Source organism: Thalassophryne amazonica, chromosome 1, assembly GCF_902500255.1.
Source record: "Thalassophryne amazonica chromosome 1, fThaAma1.1, whole genome shotgun sequence".
Classification (NCBI taxonomy): Eukaryota; Metazoa; Chordata; class Actinopteri; order Batrachoidiformes; family Batrachoididae; genus Thalassophryne; species Thalassophryne amazonica.
Window position 1 is genome coordinate 153,912,257 of NC_047103.1, and position 26,551 is coordinate 153,938,807.

At 40.6% G+C, this 26,551-nt stretch overlaps 1 protein-coding gene and 1 long non-coding RNA gene across 3 annotated transcripts in view; one reads left to right on the forward strand and one right to left on the reverse strand.

The window, feature by feature from the left end:
* LOC117515870 (fidgetin) overlaps positions 1-26,551 on the forward strand; it is an 82,778-nt gene that overhangs the window by 29,955 nt on the left and 26,272 nt on the right. The window lies entirely within an intron of this gene.
* On the reverse strand, positions 813-25,487 carry LOC117515882. Its single transcript, XR_004562244.1, has 5 exons — positions 25,352-25,487; positions 23,408-23,411; positions 7,519-7,529; positions 2,954-2,958; positions 813-823 (listed from the first exon to the last, which is right to left on the reverse strand). It is a non-coding gene; the product is annotated as an uncharacterized LOC117515882 (long non-coding RNA).

A 26,551-nucleotide genomic window follows, 5' to 3' on the forward strand; every position in this document is an offset into this window, starting at 1 on the left:
TCTTAGAAACATGGTGTCTAACCAGATCCTTACTCTGGATGGCATTACCCTGACCTCTAGTAATACTGTGAGAAATCTTGGAGTCATTTTTGATCAGGATATGTCATTCAAAGCGCATATTAAACAAATATGTAGGACTGCTTTTTGCATTTACGCAATATCTCTAAAATCAGAAAGGTCTTGTCTGAGAGTGATGCTGAAAAACTAATTCATGCATTTATTTCCTCTAGGCTGGACTATTGTAATTCATTATTATCAGGTTGTCCTAAAAGTTCCCTAAAAAGTTCAGTTAATTCAAAATGCTGCAGCTAGAGTGCTGACGGGGACTAGAAGGAGAGAGCATATCTCACCCATATTGGCCTCTCTTCATTGGCTTCCTGTTAATTCTAGAATAGAATTTAAAATTCTTCTTCTTACTTATAAGGTTTTGAATAATCAGGTCCCATCTTATCTTAGGGACCTCGTCGTAGTACCATATCACCCAATAGAGCCGCTTCGCCCTCAGACTGCAGGCTTACTTGTAGTTCCTAGGGTTTGTAAGAGTAGAATGGGAGGCAGAGCCTTCAGCTTTCAGGCCCCTCTCCTGTGGAACCAGCTCCCCATTCAGATCAGGGAGACAGACACCCCTCTACTTTTAAGATTAGGCTTAAAACTTTCCTTTTTGCTAAAGCTTATAGTTAGGGCTGGATCAGGTGACCCTGAACCATCCCTTAGTTATGCTGCTATAGACGTAGACTGCTGGGGGTTCCCATGATGCACTGTTTCTTTCTCTTTTTGCTCTGTATGCACCACTCTGCATTTAATCATTAGTGATCGATCTCTGCTCCCCTCCACAGCATGTCTTTTTCCTGGTTCTCTCCCTCAGCCCCAACCAGTCCCAGCAGAAGACTGCCCCTCCCTGAGCCTGGTTCTGCTGGAGGTTTCTTCCTGTTAAAAGGGAGTTTTTCCTTCCCACTGTAGCCAAGTGCTTGCTCACAGGGGGTCGTTTTGACCGTTGGGGTTTTACATCATTATTGTATGGCCTTGCCTTACAATATAAAGCGCCTTGGGGCAACTGTTTGTTGTGATTTGGCGCTATATAAAAAAAAAATTGATTGATTGATTGATTATGCATCACCTCAGAGTACAGTATACGTTTTTGCTTTTTAATATTTGATTTAAGTCACCGAGTGGCCCAGGCATAATCTGACCCCTTTAGGTGACTTTCCTTCTTTTGTTCTCTCACCTTTCCTGCCATTCACTTTTGACAACCTGTGTAATTTAACGCCACCCAAAGGCCAATATGTGACGCTTCCAAAAAGTTCATCCTGCATTGTTCAAACTAGGAGGAGGAATGATGCAAAACAGCAGTTACAGAAACAAATTATCATCCAAACGCATCATACTGAATACATTTTTGATTATTGGATTTTCAGCAGAAATATTCCAAACATAACAAGCCATTTGTTGCAAAAGTTGTTTAAAGGCTACTCTTAGCTGTGCAATAGAAACCACTCAGTTTGCTTAAAGGGTATATCTCACTCCAGCAACATTGTGGGCAGCATGGTGGCTTAGTGGTTAGTCACCTCACAGCAAGAAGCTCATGGGATTGATTCCCACCTGTGGCCTTTCTGTGTGGAGTTTGCATGTCCTCCTCGTGTTTGCGTGGGTTCCCTCTGGGTACTCCAGTTACTTCCCACATCCAAGGAGATGCAGGTTAGGTGAAATGAAAACTTTAGAATTGTTCGGGTCTCTCTTGTAAAAGAGATTTCAAAGGGACTAACCTGCTTAAATAACCTGCCCTCATATATATATATATATATGAGGGCTGTCAATAAAGTATAGGTCCTTTTTATTTTTTTTCCAAAACTATATGGATTTCATTCATATGTTTTTACGTCAGACATGCTTGAACCCTCATGCACATGCGTGAGTTTTCCATGCCTGTCGGTGACGTCATTCGCCTGTAAGCACTCCTTGTGGGAGGAGTCGTCCAGCCCCTCGTCAGAATTCCTTTGTCTGAGAAGTTGCTGAGAGACTGGCGCTTTGTTTGATCAAAATTTTTTCTAAACCTGTGAGACACATCGAAGTGGACACGGTTCGAAAATTAAGCTTGTTTTCGGTGAAACTTTTAACGGCTGATGAGAGATTTTGAGGTGATACTGTCGCTTTAAGGACTCCCCACGGAGCGAAACGTCATGCAGCAGTCCCAGGCGCCGTCGTCAGCCTGTTTCAAGCTGAAAACCTCCACATTTCAGGCTCTATTGATCCAGGACGTCGTGAGAGAACAGAGAAGTTTCCGAAGAAGTCGGTTTCAGCATTTTATCTGGATATTCCACTGTTAAAGTAGGTTTTTTAAATGAACGCGCATCGGGACGCAGCCGGCGCGGTGCGGCGGCACAGGAAAAACACCTCCATGTTGATAACCATTTGTAAAATCCAGGCGGCTTTTGATGGCATTCAGTGGAGTGAGTATCTGAGAAATTGTTTAAGGGCTGGGCATGTTCCAACTTGTCCTTAAGGCTTCCAACGGAGGTGTTTTTCCTGTGGCGGAGCGTCGCGGCGGCTGCGAGCCGACGCTGCAATCCGCCCGCACGTCTTTCATTAAAAAAATCTCCTTTAACAGTGGAATATCCGGATAAAATGCTGAAACCGACTTCTTCTGAAACTTCTCTGTTCTCTCACGACGTCCTGGATCAATAGAGCCTGAAATGTGGAGGTTTTCAGCTTGAAACAGGCTGACGATGGCGCCTGAGAGCGCTGCACAACGTCTCACTCCGTGGGAAGTCCTTAAAGCGACAGTATCACCTCAAAATCTCTCATCAGCCGTTAAAATTTTCACCGAAAACCAGTTTAATTTTTTGAACCGTGTCCACTTCGATGTGTCTCACAGGTTTAGAAAAAATTTTGATCAAACAAAGCGCCAGTCTCTCAGCAACTTCTCAGACAAAGGAATTCCGACGAGGGGCTGGACGACTCCTCCCACAAGGAGTGCTCACAGGCGAATGACGTCACCGACAGGCGTGGAAAAACTCACGCATGCGCACGAGGGTTCAAGCATGTCTGACATAAAAACATATGAATGAAATCCATATAGGTTTTGAAAAAAATAAAAAGGACCTATACTTTATTGACAGCCCTCGTGTATATATATATATATATATATATTTATATATATATATATATATATATATAGTTTAAAAAAATTCTGTACCAAATTTGAAAAAATTTCTTTCAAGTATTTAATTTGTGCAGGTCCTGATATAGCTGATAAAAGAAAGATAAGACAGAGTGCACTAGAAGAATACAAAACAGATTCACAGCCATTTTTGTCCATAGTCATTATGTAACACTAGGAACAGACTTATCTGTGTGAAGGTCACTTACTGCATCCATTTACAGTTTCATACTTGGACTCACGCCACTTCATCAGTCCGGGTTTTTGTATTCAGAAAAAAAATAAACTAAAATAAGCACAAAGCATTGATAAATACCCTGAGAGCTATATCCCACTGAGTTCTCCAGCCATGTTCGCACACAGCAGCTGTGTAGAGTTGCTCTTGCTCCGGTTGTAGGCTGCTCCATATGTAAATGAAGTTATCTGCTTTCAGAACCTCCAGATTGTACGAACAAATGATGTTCACTAAAGATCTGATCACCGATTGTACACGGTCATTAATCTGGTAAGGTAACACTGTTAAACAGCTCGCGCAGGGGTATTCAACTCGTTCCAGAAAGGGCCGAGAGGGTGCAGGTTTTCTTTGCAGCCACTGACTCCACCAGGTGATTTCACAGATTAACATCACTTTGAGTGATTTCACCGATTAACATCACTTTGAGCAGTGGAATCAGTTAATCGGTGAAATCACCTGGTGGAGAGGGTGGTTGCAAAGAAAACCTGCACCCTCTCGGCCCATTCTGGTATAAGTTGAATACCCCTGGGCTAGGGGTTGGTCCGGTGTCCACGTCACAACTCTTCTGTTAAAACTGCAACAGCAGTCACTTTCTTTCAGTCTTTGTGGTCACACTTATAAACACACAGACAAAATTCTTCATTCTCCATGATTTAATCTCCGGTCCTGTGTCCACGTCATGGCTCTTGATAGAACATGCAAAAGAGAGACATGTCGTTGCCATGGCAGTGGCATAAAAAAACAAAAACCTCTCATTCAACACTTTTGGGAGAGGCAACACGCTTAGTTTTGCTGGCCACATGAATTGAGTTGAAGGAATAGATCCAAATGTTTAAGTCCATTTCTCACATTGAGCTCAGCTGCAATTTCTCCGCTCTTTCCAGGAGGTATGTGCAAACTGCTTCCACTTCAACCTCAAAAGTGTCATCCATGGGAACAGTGGACAACTAATAAAAATCACAACTAGTATTGTTGGACCTCTTATAAAAAAGACACCTGTTCACCATTTCAACATATTCACTGTCAAACTGCACAAAAAGCACAGATTTCAAGCTGCAAAACATTCTGGCTTCCCCATTTGTTTCAATGAAAATGGCAAATGGGTCTGAGGAGGCGGGTCCAAAGATGATGCCACCGAAGTCAACATTTCTCGCAGGCTAACGTTTTTGAACATTTATCAATGACAGATGAAATCAAGCTAAATTCCCCATGTTTGACTTAATTTCTCAGGGCGTATGGCACTAAAACTGAAACACAATACATCAGTATTTTCATAATTTATTTATTTAAAATAGTCAACTCATTTGTCATTTCATTTACCAGAGATATGAACTTTAAGTGGGTGGGGCCAGGAAATTTTCATGATTATGAAACTGGTGAAGTGATTCGCACTTAACTCGGTGTCAGTGTTGAACACAGCCTCGAGCAGAATACAAATTTTCAAGGAGGACCAGAAGACGGAAATGTGACATTTCTGGCCTTGGCAGAGGTGTGCACTCAGCTGGGGCCTTTTCTACTTATTGTTCCACACAAGTGTTGTGGATTTGACACGTGCACTCTGAAGGAACCTATGGGAGTCTGGGTTATCCCAGCCAGACCCTCTTAAGTAATCCACACACAGAGCTCCTGACAGGCGTTAATCTCCACCAACTGCGACTGAACTGTAATCTCACCAACGTGCAAAGTGCCACATCCACTGTAGAAATCTGTCTTAGCTTTCAGGTAGAACCGATGGAGCAGTTTTAGCTTCTGCAGTGTGGTGTGTATTTCTTTATGCGACGTGTTACATACACTGATTTACTTGGACTGGGTTGATGGAAAGAAGATGGCACCTTTTGCACGCATGGACTATCTTCACGTGTACATATTTTAGCTGCGCTGATGGGTAACAGTACAGTTCTTCACTTCTCTTCTACTTCACAAATCCAAACTTGTTTTTCTTGTGGTTATATTTCTACATTTGCTGCTTATTTTCAATTCCAAAGCCTCAGTCTCGTGGTTGCCACGGCCACTGTTGCTTGTTTCCTTTTCCTGAAACTGGTCCTGTGTCTCAGCTCTTTAGCAGACATTTCTGTTTGTTTGTTTTAAAGGGGTCATATCAAGCACCTTTGTGGCTGATAGGTCACCAGGTGTCTGCTATTAAAGTGTGCAGCCAAAAATACTCATCTACATGCAGGTGATGCGTTTAAGGACATTTCCGTACCTGAAGGTTCAAACAAAGGTCCACAGCAAGGTTTGTTGTTGTTGTTTTTTACTTGTTTGGTTTCCGCTGTGTTTTCCAAGTGCACCAAAGGGCTCGACACAGACACCGACGTGCAGTTGTTCTGATCGACATAGGCTGACTCTTGCTATACTTGTTTGATTTGTTGCTTTGTTGACCAGCAGGTGTCAGTGTGTTGGTAATTCCAAGAGTGCTGCAGTCTGAATAAATTAAGAGTTTTTGATTAACTGTGTTAATGTTGTAACAGTAATATTGATGTATTATTTCTCAAAGGCAAAACTTTTGCATGCGTTACACAAGATGAACTGTACAATGCTAAATGAACAGCCTCATGCAGGAATTGTGCAGATAGTCCAGTGAGCCATCGTAATTCTGTTTAGTCCCATCTGGGCCACCGTAGGGGGCACGTTATTATTTTGAAGAAAATTTACGGTCAGCTGTTTTTACAGTTGCGCTCTAATGTAGCACAGCCAGCATTAAAAATACATCCAATAAGTTTAAACAAACTAAGTGACAAATAATGAATACATACCTGGCAACACAACCGCATCCTGCTGATTTTATTTCTTCTTACGTGGCGCACAGCAGAGAATATTGTCCTGCTGTCCGACGGTGCTTCCTTCTTCACACGGCTTCATATCCTGCAATTTTTCAGAGTTCCACAGGTTGCACACAATGGTTGTTAAACATCCAATTTCCATAGTCACATTTGTGTTCCTTAATTCTGTCATTTTTCCTGCCATAGGCAATAAGCCAACAAGCACAGACACCGCTGACAGCTAGCCGTGCTAACTGCTGCAAAGTTGCATATCCACACCACAGCTCTCCGTTGAGCTCACTAACCTGATGTTGCGTCCTCTCCAAGCCTTCGTGGTCACAGTTGCAAAACTGGATAAACTTGCATGGCGTTGTTGTACATGCATGTAAAAAATAAAAAAAATGTGGATGTCAAGCACTGCAAAAAATGGGAACAAACTTCAACTCACTGAAAAAACTAAATAAAAATCCTGAATGTTGATGAAGCAAGGCATTCTGGGTCGATCCAATCATCAAAAAATCCACCTTCACATTGAAGATGAACTGAAATGTAATATAATTTGATTCAGCTTGGCATCACCTCAGGACCAATGATCAGTTGAAGTGCATTGGCTGTCTCCCACCTCCGGACGGACCTGATGTTTCTGTGGCTCCGCCCCTTCCCCTTATAGAGAAGGGTATCTCTCCATTTCTCTCCCACTGGTCCCTCAGAGTGTATTCTTGCTCAATGGGTGTGTCTCACATACCTATCAGGAATCCAGGCACTTCCTTGACATATGTCACAGAACCCTAAATGAGCTGTTTCACTCTCAAATTTTGCTTATAGCAGGAGAGTTTTTACAAATGCAGAGAGAATTGTGGGACTCTGGGCACATTCAAAATAAGTCAATATTAAAAGTTAGTTAAAACAGAGTTTGTTCAATATGACACCTTTAAGAAAAACTGGAAGTTTTTAGTTTTTGTTTAAATACACAGTTGTTGCACCGTGGTTGGCACTTGGCACAGTGTTTGCCGGCTGATGTCAGTAAGCGCCAGTTCAGTTAACGGTCTGACTGAGTCTGTAATTCCCTCCCCCCACACCCACCCAAAACACCACCCACACGCACGCCGCCCGCCACAGACAGACATACACGCATCCACAGATGGTGACACTCCGGCAGTCACCGCCGGGCTGTCTTGTCTGCGCGCCAGCAATGATGGGACACACACACACTGACATATGCATGTAAATACGCGTGCGCACGCCTGGCAGCGGCGGAACACTGTGATGCATCATTGAGCATCGGCTGGTTTCTCTGTAACTGCTGAGGGGAAACCAGCGTGGTGTTAAGTAACCATTCATGTGGAGCCAAGACCGCACGCACAAACAAACATCACACCTACACGTCTAAAAATGAAGTTGCCTCGCCAGAATAATACGATTGAATAATCCAAAAGTTCTCCCACAGACAAGACACGTATTGACTACGCTATTCCACTATAGCTGCATCATTGATATGCTAATACACTGTTTAATTCCCAGGACAAATATCTCGCACAGACACGCGGTGCGATGTGTGTTTATTTGTTGATGCATTGTTAATGTTTCCTCTCTGGTCCGGAGGGCGCCGTGTTGGTAATCGCCCACTCTGGGCTGCAGAGCCGCTGTTTGTGATGTGGATTTTCCTGCATTTGAATAATGAGGGAGGCTGGAGCGTTCTCCCGCGCCGAGTGTCTCAGCGCCGCCACAGCAAATGACCTTTGAATAGTTGTTTTGGATTAACCATCAAAGTCTTCTCTCCAAGTGGCCAATAGATAGGTACTTCCAGAAATGAGTCACTTGAAAATGATCACCGTCGTTGCCGTATAAGATAATGGATAACCATTACACTCCATTTTCCCCGGCTCCTCACCCACACAACGCCTGCTCTTGAAATATGATGCATCCACTGTGCTTAGCGAGCACTTAATGTCCGAAAGCACCGTGTTTGTTGAGATTTACAACCGCGCCGGCAGGAGGGGGGTTGAAGAAAGAGCGCGTCGTCGGCGTATAATGTTGTTCACTCAATAATTATCTCATTTTATTTACGAAGACAGACAGCTTTAGACGAGGTTAGAGGCTCCCTCTCTATTATCTCCACCTGCCACCCCTTGGCGCGGCCCGAAATGACGTCCTTCATGTCGAGGACTTTCCAAAGTTTCCGCCGAGGATGAGGTGGTGGGGGAGCATCCTCCGCACCTCTCCTCTGGAAACAGGGTGGAGGGGGAGAAAAAAAGAAGGAGCGAACAAAATTGCGCAGCAGCTCTGTTGCTTTGGTAGCTGGATCAATGTCATTTCTGTGAGGATTAAGTCTCCTCGCAGAAATCTATTTTAATTACCGAGCACACAGGTAAACAAAGAGGTGCTGGTTCACCGGTATGGATCCGGGCGTCGGAGGAGTATCGATGGCATGTGGCCCCGTGTTAACCTCTGGGACACTGTGAAAGGTCCTGTTGACTGTGTCTCAGGTTGGAGCACGCTGCCACCGGCCTCGGAGCAGTTTGCAGGGAATGCCGAGGGGCGACTTTTCCCGACAGCTGCCAGATGTGACCGCCGTGTCATAAAATGCCACCAGTGTAAGAAAAGCATTACGGTTAAATCCTTCGGTTGCTTTTCATCTTTGCATGTCTGTATTTAGCAGCAGCATCAAATGGATTGTCTCAAATCCATTCACTTGGCCTCTCAGCTCCTCTTGCTCAAAATTATTCAGGTATCTTTGATAATCGAAACACTGAGTCAAATGTATTTTCATCCAGAACATCTCAACAGAACCTGGCTGGAGTCACAAGGGACTGACCCGTATGACAAATTTGTGCAAATTACATGTAATTTTGATTGAATAAATCTACAACACAGATTAACAGCATGAAGATAATTGATCATTAAGAGGTTAGAGATGTGTGCTTGTGACCAGGAGGTCCTCAGTTCAATTCCCCAACAGACCAGAAAATCACAAAGCGCTCTTGGGAAAGGTCCTTAATCCCAACATTGCTCCCAGTGTGTATTTCAGTGCCTTTCATGGCAGCATGATCGCATGAGGTGTGAGTGAATGTGAGGCGTCATTGTAAAACACCTTGCAGCATCCCCTGAAATCAGATGGAAAAGTCCTGTTGAAATAGAATCCATAATCAGCTTTTGTTTCTTTCTCTAATGTAAATTTTCTTCATTTATTTTCTTTATGTAATTATTTAAAAGGGGCAGTGTACCTTAATTACATGAAATAATGCACAAAAAAAGCATGAGTGCTTAAGTCAATCACTTACATGTGCCAAATGTAGCCATGTGGGCTAGTGTTCATCTGCAGTCAAAACAAAAAAATGCTTTTTCACAAATTTTTACTGATGCAAATATGCTGGATTGTAAATTGTAGGTTTTAAACCTTATATTTTTACCAAAAATTGGCCCCATCTTGACTTTTTTTGGAATGTGTTGCAGGCTTGAAATGCAGGAACAGATGTAAATTAACAAATGAAATGAAGTTGTTCCGAAAAAAACAAAACAAAAAACATGAACGGTCTGCAATGAAATGGAAGTCAAAGTAAATGTACGGACCTTTGTTTGTTTGTTTGCTTCCTTGCATCTTCCATATCATCCCAACTTTTTCTGGTATTGTATTGTTATTGGTGTTGTTATTAGTGTTTATTTATTTATTTATTTTATTTTTTTTCTAGTACCCATAGGTGTATTGCTTATCAATTCCTAAGTGACATTGACCTGTCAAAGTCACCAAAAATCACAGGTCATGTGGCCAATAGAAAGATATTAGCACTTATTAGTAAACAAAGGTGTATCTTTAGTCAGTTGCTCAAGATAGCCATGGTACTCATGCCCGAGGCAGCGTAGTGGCTAACATTGTTTCCTTACAACAAGAAGGTCCTGGGATCACTGCCCACCTGGTCCTTTCTGTGTGGAGTTTGTATGTTCTCTCCTTGTTTGTTTGGGTTCCTTTGGGGTGCTCCGGCTTCCTCCCACTTCCATAGACATGCAGCTTAGGTGAACTGGAAACTTTGTGGGATTTTTTTTTTCTTTTTTCTACATGTGGAGCTGCAATAGACTGGTGGCCTGTTCTGTGTGTACCCTGTCCATTGCCTGCTGGGATAGGCTCAAGCTCCCAAGCAACCCAGAAGTGGAATAAGAGGGTATCGAAAATGTACAATTATTGGGCCCACATTTTGACCTCAGCCTGTGACCTTGACTTTTAACTGATTTCTCTCCAAATCAAATCACGTTGTCCTTGAATGACCTTCAATCATTCCACCATGTTTTGTCCAAATTGGATCAGAACTCTGAGGCCACAACTACTGACTAATTCAGCAATTTAAATAAGGTTAATACATTGATTAACCATTGGTTGATAAATCATTTGAATCATCTGCTAACAGTGAAGAGTGGCCTGGATGGTTTCAAATAGCCCACAACCATCAAATTCACCCCCCAAAATAAAAACAAAACATCTAAATGTTGAATTTTAGAAGGTACAAGTAACCAGTGTGTATTGTTTAAAACAAATTTGATTTGGCCACATACAGATGAGCATTTTTTTTTTTTCTGCACCAGTGATGTGTGCTTGAATTTGTATGGCTCATGTTATAAAGGGTGTGTGTGTTTTTTCTTCCAAATGATGAAAGAGGAGATGTGGAGATGCTGTTAAGGTCATGACACAGTTAGAGCTCAGTGGTGCTGAGAGTCTTTACAGATGTTTTGTTCACCAGATAAGAATAATCTGTTTGCCTCGGCGGGCCTGATGATTGTGTGCGTGTCTTCAGCGTTCCCTGTGTGACCGTGTGTGTGTGTGTGTGTGTGTGTGTGTGCAGGGTTGTCTTTGAGGAAGGAACCCCGTGTTGAGCCGGGTGATTAGGCACGCTGCGCTAGTCACAGGAAATGGAGTAGCTGACGGACAGGCCGAGTGCATTATAGATGAATGCTGTGCGTTCGCGGCTCCAAGCACCCGCCGAATATCTCTCAATTTCCTTTCTGAATGACAAAAGAAGCCACGCACAATTTCCTTGATCCGGAGCATTTGTTTAACGGCGCCCTACCATTTAACCCGCCCATTCAGCAGTCTGTCTAGTAAAGGAAATTTAGACTGTCAATTTATACAGCTGTGAGGAAGATCTGATTCTGCTGGGCCGGGGCCACCGTCATACACCTCTGGGATTTCACTGCAGATTTATGTTAATTCTGATTTCTGAACTCATGATTTTAATATAGTCTTCAGGATTATAGGCTACCTTTAAAATGACATTTCTGTTAGGGGTGGGCAAAAGGGGACCTGAAATTAAATTCAATATTTTTTTCACCTTTTGGCTCATATTGGATCACAGTTTTACTAGTTTTGCATGTTTGACAATTCTTTTGTTGTATTTTGTTTGGCTACAGCGTTGGGTCACCCCTGTGAGGCTGGTGTGCTTGAGGTTTCTTCCTGATCACGGCTGACTGTGTGGTTGCTCAGAGGGGTTAGTAAGGGATGACCTCATCTTTGTGAAGCCTCTTGGAGTGACATGGCTTGTGATTTGGCACAATATACATGCATTGAAATTGAGTTTCACTTGAACTAGTTTAATTTTTTAATCCTGCTCCTTTAATGTTAAAAAAATGGATGAAAACCTTCAAGAGTTATTATTATTATTTTATAGTTTTAAATGTTTTTAGCAAATCCCATAATTGTGTCTAATTAATGCTCATTAAGGCTGAAATGGACATGCACTGGTTCACATGGTTGTGCTGGTTCACATGGTTGTGCTGGTTCACATGGTTCACAGTTTAACTTTAGTTTTAGTTTAGTTTGCACTGTAAACCCGAACAAGTTGGCAGAACTCAAAAATATTGAGGCAATCAATTGCCACAAAATTTTGAGTTCATCAACTTAAGAATCAGTTGTTCCAAGAACTTAAACGTTTTGTTTACATGCTACTTATACCTCAAGATTACAATTAAATTAAAGTGTTCATTAAGTAAAATAAGCCCCTTCAGCTGTTCCCTTGTTTTTCACTTGGCATTGCCACAGCAGATCCAAGGGGGAGCTTGCATGTTGAATTGGCATAAATTTTAAGCCGGATGCCCTTCCTGACGCAACTCCACATTAGATTGAGAAATGTGGTAGGGGTGGGGTTTGAACCGGGAACGTTGTGTACCAAAACCAAGCGCAGTAACCACTTGGCCTCCACCGCTGCTAAAGTGTTCCTCAAGTCAACTCCAATATTTTCATATATAATTACTTAATTCTTTTAAGTTCTTAAGTTATGTTTTGAGTTTTGCTTAAATAATATACAGTTAGTTCAAGTCAATCAAAAATTCAGAGTTTAGTTTGAATGAATGAATTTTATTTATTCGGCACACAGATGTACAATAACAAAAACTCAAAAAAAGAACAACTTTACAGTGTAACCATGTGGCCGAAAGGCACACTGTCGCACCGGTGAAGGTTGACACCAGTGTACTGCCCATTCATAATTTCAGGGGTGCCAATTTCGCATGGATCCACAGTTTCTTGCACTGTTTGTCTCTTGTGACCAGAGGGTCCTCAGTTCAATTCCTCAACGGACCAGAAAATCACTAAGCACCCTTGAGCAAGGTCTTTTTATGTATGTTGTAAAATAGACTGGAGTCCAAATCTAAATTTTAAGTGTGATTTGAAAATCTCATCGCGTAAGAATATCGCTTACCCAATGCCCCCCAGTTTCTGCAATTTTCTATTGCATTATTCTTTTTACTGGTTGTATGATGTATTGAATTTGTGCTATTTCACCAATACAAACTCCAGTATTACTGTTGGATGAACGAATCTTCCTTTTGTTGCATGTATTCATGTTGGGTGTATTTTTTTTTTTTTAAGTATACACAGATTAGTTGTGAGAACATATAGTATGCCATATCTTAAAATGAAACAGTTATATTTACTGGCTGCGTTTACTTCAGTTTGTTCTTGTTCTCCAGTTATATATCTAAAAATATATATATATCACAGAAAAGTGTCCTAAAAATATAATTCTTACTCTGGAATTTGGCCTCAGATATGCCCAGATTTGCTGTTTTATACATTTTTTGGGGGGGGGGGGAGGTCTCCTAAACCCCCATGGGCCGAGCGTCTTAGGCGGCCCCCTCCGCACCGGCCCCGCATGCCACTGTTGGTGGCATCATGGCTCTTTGTGCCATTCCAGCTTTTTCTACTTGTATTATGACCTGTTGACACATCTGTAATTTAGAGAGTGGTTTTCCATCTGATGCAGATGCTCAATATGCTTTGCAATGATGCCTCACATTTACCCCCAGCACACACACACACACATCATGCAAGGCGCTTAGCTGCTCAGTGGAAGAAATTTAGATAATAAGGACCAAGTTCAAATTATTTTCCTGTCTGATGGGGAATCGAACGAAGAATTCTCTGGCCACAACCCACAATTCTCTATTCTCCTTAATATTTTAGAAGCTGCAGTGTTATTATTAATAATTTTAATATCCATTTTCTGCACATGGCTGTTTTTGCCGTAAACCTCCTTAGAAGCTTCTACAAAGAAAACAGAGTTTGATGTTCAAAGCTGTGAAAACTTTGTGGTATCACAAGGTCAAAGGTTACTGATTACAATGACGATTTTTTTTTTTTTTTTTTTTTTTAAGATTCTGTCATTTGTCAAAAATGTTTATATTGCTGCTGCACACTTAAATGTCTCGGAGCTGTCATCTTTACAGCAGTCCCCCCCCCGCTCACTGTCTTTGAGTTAGTGACAGCTCATCTCTCACGGTCACTGCTCGCCGTCTAGACTTTGAACTCGCTCTGTTTACTCACTCATCTGTTGTTGTTATTGTTGTCTTTGCTTTCCGACAGACTCGCCGTTGTAATGGTAAGCTGTGGCTGATCTTGAATCGCAGGCTTCAAAGACACTGATTCGAGCTTCGAGGTTGTTTTCAGACGAAAAGTCTACCACTGAAAAGAAGTTTTTTTCTGTCACACACACTTGAACACAAGCGTTTTTAGCTTTATAGCCTGGAACCCTGTTTTATTACGATAAGATTTGACTGTATTCTAAAAGTTGTACTAGTTTGAGCTAATTTTGATGTTTGTTTGTTTTTCATAAACATTAATTTTGACTGATTACAGGTGAGCGGGTTATTGGAGAAATATTTGTGAGTGATTTGGATAATCAGTTGTTTCAGAAAAAATGATTTCTTTTATTCAGGGAGGGAAGAGTTGAAAATTCTCTCTCAACAATATAATTATTTCCATTCATTCCAACTGCTAACATACATATAAAATGTGGTATATGATATCTTATTTTTAAGTGCTGTAACACAGAGTAGCATCATCAACAGAATCTAATTAGATTACCAAATTTAAAATGATTTATACACTCTTTTACATTTAATTGGGTGTTAAACTACATAATGTTCTTTTTGAACTGCTGAACAACAAATGGTTGTGATAAAATGTTGGTATAAATAAGATTAATACAGTCTAAATATGAGATCATTTTGTTTTAAATCGTTTTAAAATGTACTACACCAAGCATGATAAGATCAATGAATCACAATTTTTTTTTTCTGTAAACTATACTGAAATTGGGATAATTAAGTCTTTAGCTGGATTTAAACAAACGGTACACTTTACACGCTTCTACACCAGGACTGACTTCATAACTGTGTTTTTAAGATTCTTTAAATTATTAAAATCATACAGTACCACTTTATGAACTGATTGGAAAAGCTATCAATAGTAAACTGGCTTCATTTGAAATAAACTGGTTAGTAGCATGTTGCACGTGGGGATCCACGACCTCTTGGGTGGGCAGTATTTATAAAATATGTAGCTGACATTTTTCAAGGGTGGTAATAAATTAAACAACGTTTCTATAATGAATTGGAATGGTGTGCGAGGCCAAAATGTTTTTGAACCTTTCGCTTCAATGATTTTTAGAAGAACTCAAGCCTTTTTATTTCCTGTGAATTATGTAATTTTTTTATGTTAATGGATTTGTAAATTGTTTAGGTTTTTGCTAACATTATTATTATCATTATCAGTATTATTATTATTATTATTATATTTTATTATTACTTCTGTTTTGTCATTTTATTTTTAAATAGACCACAATGGAAATAAGTGTTTTCATTTTCTTGTGTCATAATGTATTTTAAACATATTTACAATTATATTATGTACTTGTATTTAACTTACAAAATATAAATCACGCACACACACTTTTACTATGTACGGTAGTGTTCAGAACAATAGTAGTGCTATGTGACTAAAAAGATTAATGTAGGTTTTGAGTATATTTCTTATTGTTACATGGGAAACAAGGTACCAGTAGATTCAGTAGATTCTCACAAATCCAACAAGACCAAGCATTCATGATATGCACACTCTTAAGGCTATGAAATTGGGCTATTAGTAAAAAAAAAAAAAAAAAAAAAAAAAGTAGAAAATGGGGTGTTCACAATAATAGTAGCATCTACTGTTGACGCTACAAACTCAAAACTGTTATGTTCAAACTGCTTTTTTAGCAATCCTGTGAATCACTAAACTAGTATTTAGTTGTATAACCACAGTTTTTCATGATTTCTTCATATCTGCGAGGCATTAATTTTGTTGGTTTGGAACCAAGATTTTGCTTGTTTACTAGTGTGCTTGGGGTCATTGTCTTGTTGAAACACCCATTTCAAGGCTATGTCCTCTTCAGCATAAGGCAACATGACTTCTTCAATTATTTTGACATCCAAACTGATCCATGATACCTGGTATGCGATATATAGGCCCAACACCATAGTAGGAGAAACATGCCCATATCATTATGCTTGCACCACCATGCTTTACTGTCTTCACTGTGAACTGTGGCTTGAATGCAGAGTTTGGAGGTTGTCTCACAAACTGTCTGCGGCCCTTGGACCCAAAAAGAACAATTTTACTCTCATCAGTCCACAAACTATTCCTCCATTTCTCTTTAGGCCAGTTGATGTGTTCTTTGGCAAATTGTAACCTCTTCTGCACATGTCTTTTATTTAACAGAGGGACTTTGTGGGGGGTTCTTGCAAATAAATTAGCTTCACACAGGCATCTTCTAACTGTCACAGCACTTAACAGGTAACTCCAGACTGTCTTTGATCATCCTGGAGCTGATCAATGGGTGAGCCTTTGCCATTCTGGTTATTCTTCTATCCATTTTGATGGTTGTTTTCCGTTTTCTTCCACGCGTTTCTGTTTTTTTTTTTGTCCATTTTAAAGCATTGGAGATCATTGTAGATGAACAGCCTATAATTTTTTGCACCTGCGTATAGGTTTTCCCCTCTCCAATCAACTTTGTAATCAAACTGCGCTGTTCTTCTGAACAATGTCTTGAACGTCCCATTTTCCTCAGGCTTACAGAAAAGCATGTTCAACAGGTGCTGGCTTCATCCTTAGGGGACACCTGACACCTGATTCACACCTGTTTGTTCCACAAAACTGACAAACTCACTGACTGAATGCCACACTACTATTATTGTGAACACCCCCTTTTCTACTTTTTTTTACTAATAGCCCAATTTTATATCCTTAAGAGTGTGCATATCATGAATGTTTGCTCTTGTTGGATTTGTGAGAATCTACTGAATCTGCTGGTACCTTGTTTCCCATGTAACAATAAGAAATATACTCAAAACCTGGATTAATCTTTTTAGTCACATAGCACTACTATTATTCTGAACACTACTGTACAGCCCCATTTGCAATGAAGTTGGGACATTGTGTAAAATGTAAATAAAAACAGAATACAATGATTTGCAAATCCTCTTCAACCTATATTCAATTGAATACACCACAAAGACAAGATATTTAATGTTCAAACTGATAAACTTTGTTGTTTCTGTGCAAATATTTGCTCATTTTGAAATGGATACCTACAACACGTTTCAAAAAAGCTGGGACAGTGGTATGTTTACCTCTGTGTTACATCACCTTTCCTTCTAACAACACTCAATAAGCATTTGGGAACTGAGGACACGAATTGTTGAAGCTTTGTAAGTGGAATCCTTTCCCATTCTTGCTTGATGTACAACTTCAGTTTTTCAACAGTCCAGGGTCTCTGTTATCATATTTTGTGCTTCATAATGCGCCACACATTTTCAGTGGCGACAGGTCTGAACTGCAGGCAGGCCAGTCTAGTACCTGTACTCTTTTACTATGAAGGCACGCTGTTGTAACACATGCAGAATGTGGCTTGGCATTGTCTTGCTGAAATAAGCAGGGACGTCCCTGAAAAAGACGTTGCTTGGATGGCAGCATATGTTGCTCCAAAACCTGGATGTACCTTTCAGCATTGATGGTGCCATCATAGATGTGTAAGTTGCTGATGCCATGGGCACTAACACACCCCCATACCATCACAGATACTGGCTTTTGAACTTTGAACTGGTAATAATCTGGATGGTCTTTTTCCTCTTTTGTCTGGAGGACACAATGCCTATGATTTCCAAAAACAATTTGAAATGTGGACTCATCAGACCACAGCACATTTTTCCACTTTGTGTCTGTCCATTTCAAGTGAGCTTGGGCCCAGAGAAGGCGGCGGTGTTTCTGGATGTTGTTGATGTACGGCTTTCACTTTGCATGGTAGAGTTTTAACTTGCACTTGTAGATGTAACGACGAACTGTGTTAACTGACAATGGTTTTCTGAAGTGTTCCTGAGCCCACGCGGTAAGATCCTTTACACAGTGATGTCAGCTTTTCATGCATTGCCACCTGAGGGATCGAAGGTTACAGGCATTCAATGTTGGTTTTCGGCCTTGCCGCTTACGTGTAGAAAATTCTCCAGATTCTCTGAATCTTCTGATTATATTATGGACTGTAGATGATGGAATCCCTAAATTCCTTGCAATTGAACGTTGAGAAACATTGTTCTTAAACTGTTGGACTGTTTTTTGACGCAGTTCACAAAGTGGTGATCCTCACCCCATCTTTGCTTGTGGACGGCTGAGCCTTTTTTTGGATGCTCCTTTTATACCCAATCATGACACTCACCTCTTTCCAATTAGGTATTCTTTGAGCATTCATCAACATTCCCAGTCTTTTGTTGCCCCATTCCAAGTTTTTTGAAACGTGTTGCAGGCATCCATTTCAAAATTTGCAAATATTTGCACAAAAACAAAAAAGTCTATCAGTTTGAACATTAGTAGTTGATAGTGGGTTGGGTACAGTGATTTTATGTGTTTTCACTGGTTTTAAGGTTATGTATGGTTATTTATGCTATTTTATTGTTGGTTGTATTTATTCTGTGGGTATCACTGTTGTAATGTTGGTACTGTTTATTGTTTGTGCAGTTGAGCCCCCTCATGCACCAAGCTAAATTTCTCCAAAAGGAGACGATTAATAAAGAACTTTGAACTTTGAAATATCTGTTGTGAAAGTGTAGTGACACGGACCCACAACAGGGGGCGTTAATGAACGGACAATGGATAAGCCAAAAAGTAACAATTTAATGTTGTGAATCACACAACGAATTACAGACAATAACAGAGGATGAGGATGGTCAATCATACACAAGGTGATGTGTGGGCAGGCTCGAAGATAGAAGACGTCTGGCAAGAGAAGAGCCGGAGCCCACACAGTTTCCACCGTCAACGGACCTGAAGTACACCGGAGCCGCCAAGTCCTGCGCCTCAGGTGGCCACTGTCTTCAGCAGTCAGACCCGGTACTGCTGGCAGAAACAGAAACAGTTAATGGTGGGTGTGTGAATACACACCCAGTAATCTTACAGTGCTTAATTCCTCCAGGAGGGAAAACCTCCACCTCCAGACAAAGAATCACCCGTGCAGCTCCTGTCAGTCACTTCCCTGGAAGGAGTGAGAGGCGAAGACGTCGCGCTCACACTATCCGCCAATCCAGCTTCAGACTGTATCCACAGGAAAACGGCTGCACACAGAACAATATTTAGTCTCAGTAATTACAGCAGAGAAGGTTACCTGAGTGGTAGCTGATTTCTCGGCGGGGAGGTGGAGTTGCAGTCCGGCTTTTATGGAGGATGTGGTTGATGAGTGACAGCTGGTGTTGATGTGTGACAGCTGTCACTCCCAGTAGTTCCGACGCCCTCTCGTGCTTGAAGTCCGCACTCCAAGCAGGGCGCCATCTGGTGGTGGTGGGCCAGCAGTACCTCCTCTTCAGCGGCCCACACAACAATATCTTGTCTTTGTGGTGTATTCAATTGAATATAAGTTGAAGAGGATTTGCTAATCATTGTATTCTGTATTTATTTACATTTCACACAACGTCCCAACTTCATTGGAATTGGGGTTATAAATGATTTACCTTCCCTTGCTGGTTTGGCCTGTAAGTTCAAAATGTAATTATCAACATTCATTGTTCAGTGTTGTTAGCTAATATCAGTACTTTCCCCAAAAATATTAGCCTTATCAAAGTTCCGTTTTGGCAACATTCATCTTTGATCCAAAATACATAAGCATACCAAACGGCAATGTCAGTGCTCCACACTTTGTAATCAAAGCTATATATACGCATGCAGAGCTTTTGCCTTTTCTGTATTCTTCTGCAAGCATGTGCTTTTAATTTGACACACCCACAACCAGAGATGGTGATGGAAGACATCAAACGCAGTACAGTTTTCACTCGTGGTAACAGCAACATAACTCACTCATAGTAACGGCAACATGACACTTGACTAAACTGACTAAACCAGTTGAACTACAAAAACACAAATCAATACCACTAATAACACTGTTAAACTAACATGAACCACAAAAACATTTAAAATCCCAAACCCCCATGGAACATTGCAGCGCAACTTTCATTTGTCACTGGTTAACTAATATTGATAATTTCTACAAAAATAGTAGTCCTGTCAACTTTTCATTTTTGCAACTTTCTTCCTTGACCCAAAATACATAAGCATACTAAATGGCAAATGTCAGCTCTTCCCAGTTTCTCTGTGATTGAAGCCATACACACACACACACACAGATGCCACTTGACTGTTATAGTATAGATGATGATTATTTTGCACTTCTTCATCAATAACATCTAATTTAAAATAGTCTAAAATATATCTGAGTATGATGTTGTTCACCAAAATAAATCTGTCGTAATAGCTTTCATTTGGTTACATTTGAGATAAACTGGACAACAGCACAAACAATTGAAACAGCTTCAGACTGGATATCTTATTTGTTGTGCACCAAATGTAAGGGCTTGCTGTGACAGATGTAACTATAAATCTGTGAGTGAACTTGGAGTGAATTGGGGTTCGTTTGGGTTAAAATACAAAGAATTTCTGCACAAACTGTCAAACTGTCTCAGGGAAGCTCATCTGCATGATCTTCGTCCTCATCTGGGTTTCAACCTGACTGCAGTTCATCCTTCTAACCAACTTGAGTGGGCAAATTCTCATATTTGATGGTGTGTGGCTACTGGTCAACTCTATGTGAAAGAGATGTGTTGCACTGCATGAGGCAATTGCTGGTCACACCAGATGCTGACTGGTTTTCTGACACCCCAGACCCCCCCCCCCCCCCCCCCCATAAAGCAAAACTATACATTTCAGAGTAGCCTTTTATTGTGGCCAGCCTAAGGCACACCTGTGCAGTAATCATGCTGTCTAATCAGCATCTTGATATGCCATATCTGTGAGGTGGGATGGATTATCTCAGCAAAGCAAGGGGAAGTGCTCACAACACAGATTTAGACAGATTTGTGAGCAGTATTTGAGAGAAATAGGGCTTTTGTGTATATAGAAAATGTTTTAGATCTTTGAGTTCAGCTCATGACGTGTGTGTGTGTAATTTTATTTTATTTTATTTTTTTTTTACTGGCAAAAATTGGTGATATTATGTCCTTTCCAGTTTTCCCTATGTACACATGATCTCAAAAGTGAACTGGAGTAGGTCCTGATTCATTCTTGGCTCGGAGATTGCTTAGGAAGACCAGGCGCTGTGTGTTACTCCATATAAAAACTGGAGTGGTGTTAGGAAGGGCATGCATTGTAAAACCTGTGCCAAATCCTAATGCAGATCTGTACTGTATCTGCTGTGGTGACCTTGAATAAGCAGGGCCAAACCAAAGACAAACAACAACTCTTAAGGCTCATTTATGCTCAAGGTTAAATAAAGATATGAGCAGAGCCTTCTGTCCATAGTCTGCATTAATTTCAGAGCAGTACAGCTAGATATTTTGAGGTTTTCCTGGCCAAAGATTAAGTAAGGTACAACTCCAGGCAAAATGTTGTGAAGAAGAAGAATATTAATAATGGTGGAATATTTTGGCTGTAGTTTAATATATATATATATATATATATATATATATATATATATATATATATATATATATATATATATATATATATATATATATATATAAAATGTTGTCAGGAAGTATTTCATAGCTGCACAGATAATGTCCATCCACACCGCAGCCTAGGCTTTCATTGTTTAGTGGTTGAACCATTATTACTCCTATTGCTGTAGGAATTGGCAGAGCCAGAGACATATGCACAATGAAAGACACAGGAAGCTGAGTAAAACAGATTTTAATCAAGATCAAAAGGCAGGCACAGGCTTGGTTAGACAGAGCAGGCAGGCCGCATGGTGGCCATGTCCATGAGGGAAAATGCATAGGCATTCTAGCAAGGCAGCCAGTCAGTTGGTACACAGAAAAGAAACATACAAGGCAGTCATTAAAAAAAAAATCACAGTAGCAAAACAACAGCGACAGGTTGGAAACAGGAAACACATACACCAAGGAAAATGCAAGAAATGTGAAGAGCCAAGACATTCTGCCACTTGAGTGAGTGATGGTGAATGGTTAAATAGCGCATGAGTCAGTTCCATTGAAAGAATGGAAAAACATTCATTATTTGTTTTATATAACCGCAAAAATAGATCCTTGTCATTTGATTATTTTATTAATTTGTAAACAATAGAAAAGGGACTTGCATTTTGGTGTGTGTCACTGGTGCTTACTAGTCTAACACAAACTTTAAATAGGAGTCCAAAATCATTCTCAGTAGTCCATGATGCCGTCCACTGACTTTGTGCACAGACTGCCGTCTGCTTTCCTCACTCCAGTGAAAAATCACATCACAAATTTGTCCAGCTTTTCCTCTCCATCCTGACAGCTCTTCATGCCTCCAGATGGCTTACGACGTAGTGGATTTGTCTTTGTGTGTGTGTGTGTGTGTGTGTGTGTGTGTGTGTGTGTGTGTGTGTGTGTGTGTGTGTGTGTGTGTGTGTGTGTGTGTGTGTGCGTGCGTGCGTGCGTGCGTGCGTGTGTGTGTTAGAAGAATTAGCAATGTCAATTAGCTCCTTCAAATTGTTATTCGCCAGCAAAACAAACTCTGCTATGTCTAGCTAAACACTGGCATGCGCAGTAGTCGGGGCATGCAATAACACATTTCATATTGCACTCTAAAAAGAAGTACTGCGTGATCAATGAAAGACGATGACAAATGGTACAATACCCACCAATGAAATGACAAGGATCCATTCAGCTGTTATATAACAATAATTATTTCCAGCCCCTCTGCAAACATCAAATGACTTCATCAGCACAAGATTTTGATTATAGTGCATCCTACTTGCTCATGACTAATTTCATAATTAATTGGCTTTTTGGAGGACCTAATCACATTATTGGACTGTGTACTGTCGGTCGTGTGCCAATACAGCGTAGCCTGTGGCTTCGTCACAGCGTGCCGGGCTCATTAGCGGGGGGCTCCAGAGGTTGTCCAACACGTACGAGGTGTGGACACCTGAGAATACACATGCACATGGAAAACAAAAGTCTGTTTCACTTTCTGTTCAGGTGCGTAGCACGTGGCTGGTCGTCCTCGTGCGCAGACACACAGTTAGTGATTTAGAGGTTAAAAGATGCCCTCTGGTGTGTTTGATAAGGATTTGAATACGCGCCTGGTGAGATTTCCCCAGGGTTGTGGGAAAACAGGTCTGTCTTGATGAAGTTGTCGCTTGTCAGGCAGCTCGTTCTTCTCCGCACGGCGTTTCTCACAATCAAATAAAACAGAAGGGGGGTGGGGAAAAAACCCCTTCAGCTTGAGTTAGTTTTGTAATTGGCATTCTCCACTTACAAGCTAATAAGCTCAATAAGATTAGATTTACTTTAATGAAAAAAAACTTGCATGTCAATTAGATTACACATTTTCATTCTTATACATTTGATTTGGATTAAATTTAGTGTTATTTTTATCATAATCTGACTGACACGATTTTTGTAATGTTATCAGTTGCCATGGAAATAAACTACTTGCCTTGGATTGCTAATCAAAATGACACACTGGAGATGTTGCAGTGAAATGACCGCAAGTTCAAACAGAAACAGTTTGATTCACCAAATGTTACTTTTTGTTCACAAACAGAGTACTTGATTTTCTTTTTTCTTTTTTTGGCCCAAAAAGCACAGCTCTGTGATGACAGTGTAGCTGGACAGGGGTGTTTGTTGAAGCCCATACCTTTGCGGGAGAATAGATAGAAATCACCTCAGAGAAAGATACAATTAGTCCACAGTTATTACAAGTTGAACGTAATAATGGCACACATCAGAATTAAAACAACCACACATATACATTTGATTGTTTATGTACGCTAAACTTTAAGACAGTCGGTCATCCGAATTGAGGCAATGTGAGTGTGGGGGGTCCGCAGCAGTATCCCACGCAGCCGCGAGCTCGGGGGGAGCGGCAGGTCAAGTCAATGAAGGTCAAGTCTAGATCCTGGTGCTTCCTTGTATGACTGCACCAATATGAGTCATGCATATTAACCGGTGACCAAAGCTGATGACTAGATGTCTCCAGTACTAGGGCTCTTTGCCGTATCCTTGAGTACTGCTGGAATGATTTTGTGTCAAATGAACAGTTACTTACAGAGCCTCAGATGAGGAGCATCACTTCCATTGTGAGAAGACGTCACTGATGGTATTTTAGCCGTGTGGTGCGTTTCTTAGCATGATCCTGCTTTCAGATGCGTCAGTGTTGAACCTTAGCAGTTGGAGAAGGCCAAGAGGCAGGCAGAGCATTCCCTTCATGGGGTGGGGATGTACCAATTATCTGCCTGGGTGGTTGCCATCCTGGACCCATGGTGGTTCTGTGATTTCATTGTTGCATAGATGCATGGCACTGGTGTCTCCTCTCACACCTGACCTCACCTGATGATGTAGGATTTAGGTCATCAAATGGCTTATTGAGCTCAACTGCAGCTGAAATGTCAACAGGGGCAGATATGATTGTGTGCAGATTTGTATAATTTTATTTTTAATTATGCATTTAACTTCACCTACTTTGACCTGCAGAACAAATAATTCAATTGACCAGTCTGAGTGTCACATTCAGCTCACGGCAGGTTTTACTGTATCATTTATTGTTAAATAGGACCAATATTTACCCACCAGATTTAACACCACTGTTTTTTTAGATGAGATTGAAAGCAGTTACATACACACAAAATGAAAAGAATGCTGGACTGGTTTGTTGTTAGGTGAATATCTTAGTGATTGACAAATATTCCATTTCATTGAAAAGCTCTTGGATTCTTTGGCAGTATATTTTGGGTTCGTATAAGGGGTGTGCGTCTCTCCCTCGTACTGTAAAACGATATGATGCGTATCTCAATAAATGGGATATGACACAATTCAGGAATGATACTTTTTACTATGGAATCATTTGATTCTATGGGTGACAAGCATGTGGCATCATATTCATGAAGACTTGAAGCTGTAATTGCGGGTACATCAACAACGTACTGAGCAAAGGGTGTGAATTAGGCATGTGAATCTCATCACTGACAACAATTTGATACACACCTCGATACGCTACCAGCGATGCAATACATATAGTGATACATGACGATATTTACGATACGATTCACCCCTGTTCCTGATTCTCTGCAATTTGATAATGTATTTGATGGCGATCCAATTCCTCACAATGCGAAATGATGCAATTTGGTGCAATACGACTAATGATGGGTATTGATAAGATTTTATCTATCGATGCCATTATCGATTCTGCTTATCGATCCAATTCTTTATTGATTCTCTTATCAATATCTCTTGTGAATTTTCCGTGTACTAAAAGTAGGCTTTACAGGTTTTCTATATCAACAACATTTTATTGAGTCTTAAAGTAAATAAATATGAAATTGGTCACTGGATCCTTGATTTCTGGAAAGAAATAAAAATCAGTAAAATCTGTACATCTGTACACTGGATCCTTCATGTACATGATGGATGTTTGATCACTGGACAGAAATAGAAATAAACAAAATCTGTAGTTTTTCATCAAAAGCATTTCCTTTCAGACATTAATGACACAAATGTAACACCATAGAATCTGAGCTGAGCTCTTCAGCTGGCTGCGCTACAACAAGTCAAGATCAATGTTTCATAAAAAGAAAAAAAAAAGGACGTCTCATTTTGTGGGGAAAAAACCAGGTTTGGTCGGTTGTAGTTTTTTGTTTGTATTATAACGTTTGGAAAGAGGTGTGATTTGATTTAAAACACCAATTCGCTCTGAAGTTATTAATTCAGACCAAAATCTGTGCGGCTCTTTGGAGCTGTGCACTTAGTCCCACAAACCAGAGGATATTATTATTATTATTTCCTTTACCTGATGGACAACTTCAGTTTATGCACCGGCTGGTGCTCATGCCAGAGAACCATTGCATAAAACTCTGGTGTGGAACGGATAATAATTGTTGTTTCTTGTCCGCAACAAGATAAGACTCCCAGTTCGTAACTTTAATCCACACAAAGGTGACTCATGGTTGACATTTTTAAATGGCTTTGAGAGGCGTTAATGAAGACATTGTGGACCTGCCGCTGGAAACGAAGCAGTGAACAGTGGATCAAAGCACTGCTTCATTGCTTCAAGCTTCAAACGGACACACTGCAGTCTGCAATCAATGTAGAGAAATGATTATTTCTCTACGTTTGGATCAGTGTTTACATCACTAATTTGTGTAAAGTTTTGGCAGCATCCCCAGTCACACTTTCCATCTGTACAGTTTTATTTACTGGGTATTGTGTGTCTTCCTGCGGTTGCTAGCTTGTTAGTGGAGTGGAGCGTAGCGGTGAGCACAGAGCATATTTAGTGTTCAGGAGGAAGATAAACTGAGTTTTAACAACAGCTGTTCATAATTATTGACAATATATCCAGCGTCCTCTAACCGTCCATAATTTGGCTGACACTCATGAAGTCAGGCGCTTCCACTAAATGTCCAGTAGGAGGCAGTACATCAGTTGAATGTTACAGAGTAAACAAAGTTGTTGTTTCGATCAATCTGGTGCGTCAGAGCTCACCAGATGAAACATGGATTGGCTTTATTATATGTGCTTTTAATTTGGTGAGCTACAAGATGATAGCATTCATGATTTTGGCAACCGTAAGCACAAAAA